This window comes from Mesoplodon mirus (genome assembly GCF_964341445.2).
Source record: "Mesoplodon mirus genome assembly, chromosome: 1".
Classification (NCBI taxonomy): domain Eukaryota; kingdom Metazoa; phylum Chordata; class Mammalia; order Artiodactyla; family Ziphiidae; genus Mesoplodon; species Mesoplodon mirus.
Window position 1 is genome coordinate 202,241,272 of NC_138976.1, and position 14,759 is coordinate 202,256,030.

At 38.3% G+C, this 14,759-nt stretch overlaps 1 long non-coding RNA gene across 2 annotated transcripts in view; it reads right to left on the reverse strand.

The window, feature by feature from the left end:
- Positions 1-9,007: 9,007 nt before the first annotated feature.
- LOC309803932 overlaps positions 9,008-14,759 on the reverse strand; it is a 29,205-nt gene continuing 23,453 nt past the window's right edge. For both annotated transcript variants that reach the window (XR_014294025.1, XR_014294026.1), the window contains exons 3-4: positions 12,968-13,056; positions 9,008-9,371 (exon numbers count right to left, since the gene is read on the reverse strand). This is a non-coding gene — a long non-coding RNA (uncharacterized lncRNA). The remainder of the gene's footprint in view (positions 9,372-12,967; positions 13,057-14,759) is intronic.

Genomic DNA, 14,759 nt, shown 5'->3' on the forward strand with positions numbered 1-14,759 from the left:
TTTGGCAGCCAGTCAAATAGACTGGGATTCTGAGTAGTCTTTTGTCTGACTGTACAACTCTCAGGGGCTTTTTGCCATCTTAACCTTCATTGTGTCAGCCTGTACAACAAAGACCATTACTTTCTTAAACTACTTTTGGGAGTAAACTTTCTGGATCTTATTTAGACAGCATCCTTTACACTCTTTTGTGGGGAAGCCACTTGCGTCTTATTGGTTTGAGCCACTATTAAGGTATACCTCATTTATGGCCAGATGATGGATCCTTCAAATTGGAGAAACTTCTAAATTGGTAAATTTTTAGAGAGCTCTCATTATAAACAGCTGTTTCATTGGCTCCTATGGGGGGCGGCGGAAATGCTGGAAATTAGTCATATAATGGTTAACCTAAAAACTCCTTTAGTTTCAAACAAACCCAAAAAATTGGTTTGGGAAACCTTATTTGTGGTCTCTGCTTCCCCTAAATGGGTCTTACAGATGCTAATAAAAACATTAGAATAATTATTATTAATTAGGTTAAGTAACAGGGAAAAAAACTGAAGGAAAAGCCTAAAAACTTTTTCCCAACAAGGTGGAAATTTTAAAGGGACTTCTCCTAAAGGAATAAGAAATCTTTAGATGGTTATTTTACAGTGGGATAAATAAAACAGACATTAATGAGATAAATCAAAGATTGGGTACAATACTGCCTAAGATTGGATGGGCCAAAGGGATCTCCTACTTGTCATCAACATTAAAGGGCCAGACCCAAACAAGTCTGCCCTATTTACCCCAGCTTAAAGTACGTATATTTTATTACATGTAAATTTTATACACGTAAAATTACACTGAGATACCTGACCAACAATTACTTGGGGCAAAAGTTAGACCAATTAATCAAGTTAAAAGATTGACAAAAGTGCCTGAGTCCCTTGGTTCAACCACTCTGTGGGGACCCCAGAGTCTTTATAAAAATTGGTATGTTTAAATGGGCATTGTGTAAGATAATTACCTCTCTTTTGCCTAATTATATTGTGTGGGATAGACATGTTTCACTGGGGAATTCTTCCCCTGCCTGATATTATAAGATGGCATATGAAGGAAATATTAATTAAACATACTAAAGGAAACCAGTGGGATTACCTGAGCCTATACAATATAAAGTAAGAACTGACAGCTAATATTTAAGGGATAATAAAAATAAATAATGGAGACCTTACTCTGGGTCTAACCTGTGCACTCAGAAAGAGGGTCTTTGTTGAATGCCTTATGCAAGTTTAGAAGGTATGATCAATTAAACCATAAAGTTTTAGACTGTAGAATTCTGAAATTTCAGTCTAGTTGGAAATCTTCTCACTGATACAGAAAAGCAAGTTAAAGAAATCGTAGTTGGGCAAATCAATCTTTTAATATTATTTAGGTGACAGGCCAGTTCTTTGGGGAATTAAAAGCAACTGTCTTTGTCTTGCAAATCGGTACAAATCAGAAATGTAAATACAGACCACAATGACCTGAGACTGAGCCTAATTAGCTAAATTAGGTAGAACCTGAAACCAAGGTTAAAAAAGGGGAAAAAGTGGCCTTTTAAAACTCAAACGGCTGATTAGTCAGTCAAGAAGATGGAGGAGTAGGAAGATGTGGAGTTCATATCTCCCCACAAATGCATCAAGAATACATCTACAAATGGAACAATTCTCCCAGAGCACCTGATAAACACTAGCAGAGGACCTCAGGCACCTGAAAGGACAAGAACGATCCCCACGTAAGCAGGTAGGAAGAAAGAAAGAAGAAGGGAAAAGGAAGAGCAGATGAAGTGGGACGTGACCTGTGACCCTGGGCGGGGGAGCGGAGCTGAAGGTGAGAAGAGGTTCCCGCATCTGGGGAAGCAGCGGGGAGAGAAGCTGGGGCAGAAGGAGAAATTTGGTGGCTCAGAGAACAGTGCAGCAACCAGTCTGTGGAAGGCAGGAGAGAGTGAGGCCTACACAAGTGGTCTGGCCACAGCTCTGCATGCCCCAGCCACTGGGGACCACTGGTGCACACGGGGGCTGAGTGTTGGAATGTGGGGATTGAAGAGCAGACCCAGGAAGGGGAATGATGTTGGCTGTGAGGGGACAGCTCAAGGGGATAGGAGTGAGGAGCTCCACAACAAGGAATGCTCCTGGAGGAAGCCCAGACCAGCAGAGAAGCAAAGTGCCACTGCTGAGTGATGCACAAAGGGCGGGGCCCCCATTGCAGCCTCTCTCCTCACGCACTGGCCCCTGCCTCCACAGGCACTAGGAAGGGCTCCTGCCAGAGTGGCTCACGGGCCCCCAGCCATCATCACCTCAGCACTCTCCTGCTTGGGTGGCCCATTTGCCCAGCTTGCCACCTTGACTCCCTCCTGCCTGACAGGCTCGTACATCCCATAGCCACCCAGCACCCTCTCACCTGGGCAGCCTGCCTGCCCTGATTGCCGCTTCTACATCCTCCTGCCTGACAAGCTCGTGTGCTCCAGCAGCCTTGGGAGCAGACGCCAGTGGGTGGCCCACATGCAGAGATGGGGCTGAAACCACAGCTGAGTTCCAGGGGACATGCAACTAAGGAAGAAGAGCTGAAATCTCTCCTCATGGCTGTGCAAATCATGGCATTACCCTTCCTCTGAAGGCTTCCTAAATTCAGCACCTGGGAACATCCCAATGGACAAGTGCTCCTGCAGCTGAGACAGGTCTAGCTTTAGCAGCTGTGGGTTTTGTGGGCACATACACGCTGGGGTTTGGCCAGGCCAGAGTCTGAGCTGCCTCCGTATCTCACATAGTGGGTCCAGGTACATAATTACCGCAGTCCTGGGACCTGACCTCAGTGGATCTGGGCCAGTGGCCTGGTGAAAATGATGCCTGAGTCACCAGGGCCAGTTGCCGCCATAACCACGGTTAAGGTGGGACTGAGAGCAGTACCAACAGCAGTGTACTTTGTAAGCCCACACAATGGGCGGAAAGGAGACAAAACAGAGCACACCCACAGGTGAACACCTCCAGAGGAGGAATACTCAAGGGCTTCTATCCCAGTGGGGGTGCGCCAGTTCTCCCGACCTCACACCGCAGATCAGAAACACAGCTAAGAAACAGACCTGACGGCCTCTGCTCCAACGACTAGGGGTCAGAACCCAACCCTGACAAGGCAGTGACAGCCACAGAGGAAAGGAAACTTTCTGCTGAATAAAAATCAAAATTAAGAAAATCAACAGGAAAGATCAAACATGGAAAATGTTTGCAATATCAATATCTGGCAAAGAACTTAGATACAGATGAAAGAATTTTTACACTTCAAAAATAAAAAGACAATCCAATGGGAGAAAATGGCAAAAATATATTTATGGATATGTTATATATATAAATATAAAGTATATGTATCCATGAATATATGCCTATTGGCTATTTGCATGTCTTCCTTTTATTTTTAAGTGCCTAATTACATTATATATATATATATATATATATATATATATATATATATATATATATATATATATATACACACACACTATTACATATAAAATAGATAACTAGGGCCTCCCTGGTGGCGCAGTGGTTGAGAGTCCGCCTGCCGATGCAGGGGATACGGGTTCGTGCCCCGGTCTGGGAGGATCCCATATGCCGCGGAGCGGCTGGGCCCATGAGCCATGGCCGCTGGGCCTGCGCATCCGGAGCCTGTGCTCCGCAACGGGGGAGGCCACAGCAGTGGGAGGCCCGCATACCGCAAAAAGAAAAAAAAAAAATAAAATAAAATAGATAACTAATAAGAACCTACTGTATAACACAGGGAACTCTATTCAGTACTCTGTAATGACCTATATGGGAATAGAAACTAAAAAAGAGTGGATATATGTATATGTATAACAGACTCACTTTGCTGTACAGCAGAAACTAACACAACATTGTAAATCAACTATACTCCAAAAAAATTAATTAAAATATTTACATATATTGTATACAACATATATATTAAGTATATATAATTTATATATATTTAGAGATTGCTCCATCAAAGACGTACAAATTATAATTATGATGAGATACCACTATATACCACTATAATGTCTAAAATTTAAAAAACTGTTAATATCAAGTTTTGGTGTGGACCTAGAGAAACATGAATACATTGTTAATGGGCTTGTAGCATGAAAGCTTTAAAGTTAAATATACATTTGCATATGACCAAGCAATTACCTAATAGTTCATACTTATCCAAGAGATATGAAGTCTTAGGTCACACAAATTTGTTCACAAAAATGTGTAACACCATTATTCATAATAGGTAAAACTGGATATGACCAAAATATCCAAGATTTTTTTTTAAACATCTTTATTGGAGTATAATTGCTTTACAGTGGTGTGTTAGTTTCTGCTTTATAACAAAGTGAATCAGTTATACATATACATATGTTCCCATATCTCATCCCTCTTGCGTCTCCCTCCCTCCCACCCTCCCTATCCCACCCCTCTAGGTGGTCACAAAGCACCGAGCTGATTTTCCTGTGCTATGCGGCTGCTTCCCACTAGCTATCTATTTAACGTTTGGTAGTGTATATATGTCCATGTCACTCTCTCACTTTGTCACAGCTTACCCTTCCCTCTCCCCATATCCTCAAGTCCATTCTCTAGTAGGTCTGTGTCTTTATTCCCGTGTTACCCCTAGGTTGTTCATGACCTTTTTTTTTCTTAGATTCCATATATATGTGTTAGCATACGGTATTTGTTTTTCTCTTTCTGACTTACTTCACTCTGTATGACAGACTCTAGGTCCATCCACCTCATTACAAATACATCAATTTTGTTTCTTTTTATGGCTGAGTAATATTCCATTGTATATATGTGCCACATTTTCTTTATCCATTCATCCGATGATGGACACTTGGGTTGCTTCCATGTCCTGGCTATTGTAAATAGAGCTGCAGTGAACATTTTGGTACATGACTCTTTTTGAATTATGGTTTTCTCAGGGTATAGGCCCAGTACTGGGATTGTGGGGTCGTATGGTAGTTCTATTTTTAGTTTTTCAAGGAACCTCCATACAGTTCTCCATGGTGGCTGTATCAATTTACATCCCCTCCAACAGTGCAATAGGGTTCCCTTTTCTCCACACCCTCTCCAGCATTTATATGGTACTGGCACAAAAACAGATATATAGATCAATGGAACAGGATAGAAAGCCCAGAGATAACCCCACACACATATGGTCACCTTATCTTTGATAAAGGAGGCAAGAATATACAGTGAAGAAAAGACAGCCTCTTCAATAAGTGGTGCTGGGAAAACTGGACAGCTACATGTAAAAGTATGAAATTAGAACACTCCCTGACACCATACACAAAAATAAACTCAAAATGGATTAAAGCCCTAAATGTAAAGCCAGACACTATCAAACTCCTAGAGGAAAACATATGCAGAACACTCTATGACATAAATCACAGCAAGATCCTTTTTGACCCACCTCCTAGAGAAATAAAAACAAAAATAAACAAATGGGACCTAATGAAACTTCAAAGCTTTTGCACAGCAAAGGAAACCATAAACAAGACGAAAAGACAACCCTCATAATGGGAGAAAATATTTGCAAATGAAGCAACTGACAAAGGATTTATCTCCCAAATTTAGAAGCAGCTCATGCAGCTCAATATCAAAGAAACAAACAACCCAATCTAAAAATGGGCAAAAGACCTAAATAGACATTTCTCCAAAGAAGATATACAGATTGCCAGCAAACACATGAAAGGATGCTCAACATCACTAATCATTAGATAAATGCAAATCAAAACTACGTTGAGGTATCACCTCACACCGGTCAGAATGGCCATCATCAGAAAATCTCCAACAAGATTTATATGGGTGAACCAGCTGTGGTATATCCATACAATGTCATATCATACAGCAGTAGAAGGATAGAATTATGAGGAATGCAACAAGGATGAATCTCAGAAACACTATGCTGAGAAAAAAGCTAGACACACAAGAGTATGTACTTTATGTTTCTGTTTATATGACTTTCTAGAAAAGGAAAAATGAATCTATGGCGACAGAAAACATATCAGCAGTTGCCTGTATCAAATATGGAGTAGAGAGTGACTGCAAAGAGGAAAGGGAAAACTGCAAAGGCGGGTAATAGGGAAATTGTCTACCTTGATGGAAACAGAGTTACAAAATATTTACATTTGTCAAAATTCATTAAAGTGGACATTCATGTTAGTATATTTTTTATATTATACCACAATATATTTCTTTTAATAAAATAATTATGAAGAGTAGGTAAGTGGGCAAAGGACCTGAACGCCAGCTTTAGCTATGTTAGAGCTGTAAAATCAAAAAAAGATCAAGTTGCCCCTAATTTAAAAACCAAGAAAATGCATAGAAGTTGAGGAATAGAGATTTTAACTTATTTTAAGAGTGACTTTTCTAACAATTAGAGCTTCCTAAAAATGAAATAAACTTATTTTGAGTTGGCAATTTCTTTCTCAGTGAGGACATTCAAGTACAAGAGGACAGTCATTTTTCAGGTATGTTGTAGAAGTGCCTTAGAGATTGAAATTTGCATTAACCAATATTTAAGATGATTCAATAACATCAGAAAATATGCTATATTTATATATGCTCTTTTATGGTAGAGTTCTGTCTATAATGTTTTCTAAAATATCCTTTGAATTAATATTTCAATAGTAGTCTCCAGTGCTGCAAATGTAGGCCAGAAAGTTAGATCTGTGCACAGTCTATTTTTTAAGAAGCTTGTAATCTGGAAGAGAAGATAGACAAAAATGTTGTAGCAAAATGCAGTAAGTTTCATAATAGAGATATCCTCATGCTCTTATATGACATGGAAGCAGTGTCACATTCTTAATATGTCATCTTTTTCTGAAATACTTCAGTATGAATTTCTAACAATGATAATAATTAATTAAGGCATGAATTATTTACGGAGAGATACTAGTTATTCCTAAAACATTTGGAGATTGTTTTAACATGAAGGTATTTCTTAGAATACCTCCAGTAAAGTTCCAAAACGTGTCTTTCAAAGCCTAAATGTGTTTGTACAATCCTGAAAACCTCAAGGAAAAATGTGAATGTTGCTGATTATCCACCATTTAAAGTTTTCTAGGCTTTGGCATTTTTCTGTAAGTATAAATAATTGACTATGAACTATGCAGAGAGTTATTTTACCTGAATTTCTTTGAGATCCATCAGATGTGGCCATTAAAATGAGTCAATCTCCTCCATTACAACTACTCACTGTGCAGGCTTCTAGTCAAGCATTGGTGGAGATAGCGCAGCTCAATTTAAATGTAAAATTCAAGGTAATGTAACTAAACAAGTTAGTCCTATCCTTTTCCCCTTACTTTCCCTTAGAGAGTTTTTGAAGTTAGGGATTTGTAAAATGAAAATATTAAACCAAATTTAATAGCAAAATGTCATTGATATCATTAGTGAAACCAAGCCCAGTTTCCATTTACCCCAAAGTATAAATTGCCTATCTGAGAAGCAGTTCAAATTTAAGTCATGTCAGATTGGTGGTCTTTCTGAGTTTCAGTTTGGAACTCTTATTTGAAGTCATTGTTTCATTCAAGAGCATCTCAATATCAATAGCAGGTTTTCTACTTCAGCAAAAGCATTGATGTACATCAGTGCCATTGGGTCCAGGGGATAGCCTCTTTGTACGTTTTATTTCTCCCAGTCTAACTGCAATGTTAAAGTCACTGATATCACAGAGCACATTTCTAATCCTAACTATATGCCCTAATTTTGGCAGAAATCCACTCCTCCACTTTTATGCAATGTATTAACAACCAGAAATTTAATTGTATTTGTTGAGACTGTGATATCAACGTGAAGCATTCCTTTTTTGAAGCTCAAATTCTTAACACTTGCTTTCCCCTTTGCAAGAAATACTTACTCCTTTACTCCCTTGTCCCCTTAGGCTACCTACGTCATACTTCAGTTAAGAAGACATTTCACAAGGGATGCCTTTCCTCATCCTTCCAGGTGAGAAAGGCTCCCTGTCCCATGGCTCATAGTACCCTGTCTATATTTACTACAATTAGTAATTATTCTTTAGACTGCAGGCTCTAAGAAATATGGACAATGCTTGCTTTTCCACACCTTGTATTACCAGCACCTAATGCAGTGCCTGGGACATAGTAGAAGTTCTATAAATATGTAATGATTGCTGAATGAATGAATGAATGAATGTGTTAGTAACAAGATAAATGCATAAATCGTATTTGTAAAGCACAATACAAAGTAATTTCATTAATATTCACCCACTTATTTGTACCTTTATACCCTTCTCTTCATTTATATATCTTAGAATTACTTTTAATTTTATCAGCAGGGATACAGGATTTAATGATGAAATTTTGATGACATGTATTAGAAATATTTGTGAGTGAGTAAGCACTATGCCATGGTGAGAGAGAGAAAAAAAATAAAAGCTATTGCTATATTCTTGACTCAAGTCATACTCAATATTATTTGTTACATATTATATTACACACACAAATGCATTCTCACTGGAATGGTATCACCTACATTATTATAATTTCCATTTCCTTCCCAATCCCTTTAAAGCCCATATCTGACCCTTAGACTTATTAAATTGCATTGTTTTAAACCACTTCTCCAAGTTGTCAAGGTCATATTACGGTCATGTTGAATTTTGATCTTGACAAAGTATTAATCAGTCTTATCAACTAAAGAGAACTGTAAATGACTAAATCCACATGCTTTTCTATCATCCTAGACTTGATGAAAATATTAAGTAGCCTCTGGCCCAGGATTGACCTCTACATATAAAACTTCTGTCCACTTTGGTTGAGGAGGAACTATAAATGAGTTTCATTGTTCTACCTACTTTGTTTCCAATAAATAGGTCTCTGGTACTGATCTATTTTTATAAATTTGTGAATGAATTCGATTTGTAACATTTTTATAATATTAATATTTAATGTCTGATTTCAAGTCATGGATGAAAAAATGCTAACATCAATGAAAACTACTACTTGCCCAAATAGATTAATAATAGTAAGAACAGTTACAGTAGATTTTAAATCTAATGTCATGTTTATTTACTTTCCTGAGTTGTTCCCACTGTGCCACTTCCTTACTTTCTGAATATGACAGGTTCATGCATGACGTCCTCCTCTAGATGCTGTGCCATTAAGAAATCTCACTGATTATAATAGGTGATCATCTATGATGGATAATAAATATGCTTGTGCATTTTCAATCACAAATCCATGTCTTGCACACTGAAATGATTTTACTTGTTGCTTGATCACGGGGACTTCTTCCTCTGAATAAATAAGACTTGACTTTGCCTCTTTATGCAGTCATCTGCTCTCAGTTCTGCCTCTCTCCAGTAGACTGTGTCTCCTTAAAGACAAATGAATATTCATTCATCTTTGATCCCCTTTGCCTAGCATGCATAGTAAGTGTTCAACAAATATTTGTTTAATAAGTTAAACACCAATATGCCGTGAAGTAGGAAAATCTGGAGATGTGAGTGGTCAAGATGGGGGGTGTGATTAAAGGACCCCTCTGAATTCTAAGAACAACATACTTAGGAGGGAATGCATGAATAATCAACGGGGCTGACTACTTAACAACTAGTATGTATTCAACTTTCAAATTCTATATTATAAGCATCCCTGAGTGTAAGTTGAAATGGATAGACAGGAATTTTTGTTTTATTTTTTCTAATGAGGAAGCAGTGTAGGTCTCTATTCTCATGGCCTCTGTTGCTTCCTATGAATATTTCTCCAATATCTTGACATAATCATTTTCAGGAAGCCAAGAGAGTCCAAAAGAAAATGACAAACAACAGAAATTGCTTTCATTTTCTAGTGTTTGGAAAAACATAAAAATAGGTTTAAGTTTTTCAAACATACTTAGATTTCATGAGATTTTACTTGGTTTATAATCAATATGATAAGATGCATATATATGTATATAGAATCATCATTCATTTTAAATTGGAAATAATGTGTATCCCCATGGCTGATTTGCAAACTGTCAATAATAAGAACCAAGCTTATGTCCTCCTAAGTCTTTTGTAGCCCCATTTTAACACATTTTCTGAAAGTTATTTCACTTCAACCACTCTAGATACTTTCTAAAAAAACAAGAGATGACTTTTTAAAATTTTCCTTTCAAAATGAAAATATTAAAATATGCTACAAATTGGTGCAATAATGGAAGCTACAACTTACCACGTAAGTTTGTTTGTAATTGAGCAAAATATGTTCCAATAATTTTTGCATTGTATTTGCCTTTCTCTCTGTAATTACTAACCCTTTTTCTTTCACTATGGAATGTGAATTTTGATTTCTCATCTTCAAATTTGCCTTTAAATACATTTCTACCCTTATTTTTCTTCCATCTGGAAGCTAAGTTTTCAAGAGAAAATTTGTTGCCACAAATATTGAATGACTTCGTATTAGGAATAATTCTAATGCAACTACTTTGTATTTGGAAATGTGCCACTGTGTTTAGGAAGGCTAAACACATACTTTTGGGTAAGTTCAAAAAAGATTACTCCAATGATTCAACCAAATATATTTCAAGCATATTGATAAGGAATTTCAAACTAATTGTGTGTGATAGCCATCAATTAAATACGTAAAATGAATGCCTGCTATTTTAAAACATAGTTAAGCCAAGGAAAAGCTGTGCATAACTAGCATGTTCTGTAAAGATAATTGGCTCACTAACTAAATTCTAACAGCCCATTCACATTTCTAGATTTTAATTGAAGAATGGATGGAAATAGTAAGGTGAGCTCATTGCCCAATACACATAAGCATGTGACAATTTTAATTTCTGCAGAGATGCCCATATTGTATGAAATCTTATTAATATTGTGATGGAATACAGTGAATCATGCTGTGAAAGAAGCACATATTTGTTGTACATGTGTTCACACACACACACACAAACACACAGATACACACACATTTCTTTTCTCTCCTCTCTATTCTCATTTCAGTCCCATTTTTCCTCTTCTTAGATAACTGGTATCATGAATTGAATATAAATACTTTGAATCCATGCTTGAACTTTTTACTATATGCAAATGAATCCATGAAAAACACATGACTGCTTTGAGTTTTAAAAATTTATATACATGTCATCATGCCAAATATCTAATCTTAAAAATCATTTATCATGTATATAATTAATTACTTCGAGTGAAGTATTGCATTGCATCTTAAAAATAGTTTATATATGTCTTTTGTAAGCAGCATAAACTGGAATTTTAAAATTTATTTTTATTGTCTCTGTGATCACATGTATGGTGATTATTGATCTATTTCTCCTTTATTTTTCCATGTTTTATCCCTCCTGGTACTAACTTCGTTTAAACACATTTTTCATTCTCTTTTTATGGTCTACCTTTTTATGAATCATATATGAAGTCTTCATTTTTAGTGTTTTCTGAAAAATTTGACATATATGTCTAACTTGAAAAAGTCTAAAACTAATTATCTCATCTTCCTCCTAAGCGGTTCATGGACCCCTCAAATTTTAAATCTGATCTCTAGTATTTCAGTATATTATCTAGTGTTTTAGTTTTACTTTGTACACACCCCCATTGGCTATTATATTTTACACTCAACCGTTATTCAGATTCATTCCAACATTACAAATTTCTTTGCTGGTCACTGTTCAGTGCACCTTCCTACTTCTTTTTATGCTTATTTTCTTTCTTACTGAAGAACATTCTTTGTACAATGGTCTCCAATCTTGCCTAAAACACATGAGAATTATGTGAGAACTTTTTAAAGCTCCCATTATTGAAACACCGCCTAGATCACTTTGGTTAAAAAAAAAAAAATCTCCAAGTATTGGCTTCAGGCATCAGAATATTTTTTAATGCCTTCAGACAATTCCAACAGCTGCTGCTACTGCTTTAGTCATTTTGTTGTTGTTCTTGTTAGAGTTTGTGGGTGGTAATTCCTCTTTGTCTATGAATGAAAATTTCTTTACTTCTTGTTCTTGAGTAGTTTTTTAAAATGAGGTGTAGAATTTTAATTTGGACAGCTATATGTGCTCAGTACTTTGAAGATATTATTCTATTGTTTTCCAGCATCTAGCTGTTTTCTGATAAGACAACAGCATCTACCTGTTTTCTGATAAGACAACAGATATTTAAAGCCAGCCCTCAAAAACAAGGCTTATTATTTCCAGGGCCCCCTTGAATTTCTTGGTTTCAACTCCTCCTCACTATTCTAATGTTGAATTTGTTTTTTCTCCTTAAATCCTGAGACTGGGGATCCCCCCATTTTTTGTAAGCTTGTTCATTTTCTTTTTATGTGTTGCTACATGTAAAAGCAACATATAAAAGAAAACACAAGTATAACAAACTGTGTGTTCAGGTTGGAAGAAAGGATTCTCAATATCAGTTCAGCCTATCCTATTGACTGAAAGCATTTACCTTGTTTCTTTTACAACTAACTTGAATATTATGAGTCTTGCATCTAATATACAGTACTCTTCACCCTTCTTGGAATGTCTATGCTCAATAAGGACATTAGTTGATTTGTCACTAACATTGCTTTCCCTACATGTGAGTGCATTCAGAGTTCTATCCTGTCCCATATACATAGCATAATCTTATATTTTGTATCTAACTGGCATCAGTTTTCCTTTTTTTTTTTTCGATTTACTTTTAAGGTTTACTTTTAGCAAGACTGTACTGAAACACTCTTACACCTTAATAGATCTAATTGTCTGGACTTAAAATAATAGATTTCTCTATCACAGGGGCATTTGTCTGTACAGATACTGATTTCTGTTCTCTGCACATGTTTTCATGTTATATGCCCAGTGTAATATGAAGCGAGTTAATTTATTGTGTTGCATATAGTAAAGAATCCAGCAGAATAATGTTATTTAGGGTTTTTTTTTCCATTATTTCTATGAATAACAACAACATCAACAATAATAGTAATAGAAAAGATAATTTCTACCTATAGCAAGTCTCAGTTTTTTCTTAAATGCAGTAGAAGGCCCTTCACACTCTATTTGTCAGCTTGGCTTCAGGTTTTCATATTGTTGGCTAGAAGACAGATAAAGGGGATTATGGACAGAACTGAGCCTTGTTTCTGCTAATCTCCAACTTGAATTATTTCAAGGGTTGCAAAATATGATTCAAGTATTTCACAGGCCTTTATAACCTTTGTCATCTGTCTGGTATATGTGCCATCATGGGTGGATTTGGAACTGACATTTTATATCTCTGATCTCAACTGTATAAATATTTGTTTAGACTGACTATCAACATAGAACACAGACATTCTCTTCTGATGTATGGATGATAGAATAGTCCTTAACTGGGCCCCTAAGGATGGGGCAGGCACAAACTAACAGAGGGCAATGAGGCAAATTTTCAATGAACTCAGATTTTATATTTTCGTTTAGGTAAAAGAGTGGTTGCTTCTATACCAAAAAACTATTTCTTATATTTTGGGTTACATTAAAAATATCTCATATATACAACCATTTATCGAAATCTATAATAGTGACTTGGTTTTCTCAAATACATTATATATGGAGTCCTTTAGACTGGAATTAAATTAATCATGGTTGTATTTTTTTTTCTATAGACTTCCCAGCTATTTTCCCCTAGGAAAACTCTCTTAAATAATCAAGAGAGACTTCCGGGTAAGATGGCAGAAGAGTAAGACACGGAGATCACCTTCCTCCCCACGGATACACCAGAAATACAGCTACACGTGGAACAACTCCTACAGAACACCTACTGAACGCTGGCATAAGACCCCAGACCTCCCAAAAGGCAAGAAACCCCCCCACATACCTGGGTAGGGCAAAGCGGAGAGATCCCCACACAGAGGATCAGTGCCGAGCGGCACTCACCAGTCCGAGAGGCTTGTCTGCTCGCCCGCCGGGGCGCGCAGCACTGGAAGCTGAGGCTTGGGCTTCGGTCAGAGCGCAGGGAGAGGACTGGGGCTGGCGGCGAGAACTCAGCCTGAAGGGGGCTAATGTGCCACAGCTAGCTGGGAGGGAGTCCGGGAAAACTCTGGAGCTGCCGAAGAGGCAAGAGACTTTTTCTTCCCTCTTGGTTTCCTGGTGCGCGAGGAGAGGGGATTAAGAGCGCTGCTTAAAGGGGCTCCACAGATGGGCGCGAGTCGCGACTGAAAACGCGGAGCCCAGAGACGGGCGTGGGACGCTGGGGCTGCTGCTGCCGCCACCAAGAAGCCTGTGTGCAAGCGCAGGTCACTGCCCACACCGCCCTTCCGGGAGCCTGTGCAGCCCGCCACTGCCGGGGTCCAGGGATCCATGGGCGGCTTCCCCGGGAGAACACACGGCGCGCCTCGGGCTGGTGCAACGTCACGCCGACCTCTGCCGCTGCAGGCTCGCCCCGCACTCCGTGCCCCTCCCTCCCGCCCGACCTGAGTGAACCAGAGTCCCCGAAGAGGCTGCTCCTTTAACCCTGTCCTGTCTGAGCGAAGAACAGACGCCCTCCAGTGACCTACACGCAGAGGCGGGGCCAAATCCAAAGCTGAGACCCAGGAGCTGTGAGAACAAAGAAAAGAAAGGGAAACCTCTCCCAGCAGCCTCAGAAGCAGCGGATTAAAGCTCCACAATCAACTTGATGTACCCTGCATCTGTGGAATACATGAATAGACAACACATCATCCCAAATTGAGGAGCCCGGAGTCAGTGCTGTGCCTCTGAGGTGGGAGAGCCAACTTCAGGACACTGGTCCACAAGAGACCTCCCAGCTCCACATAATATCAA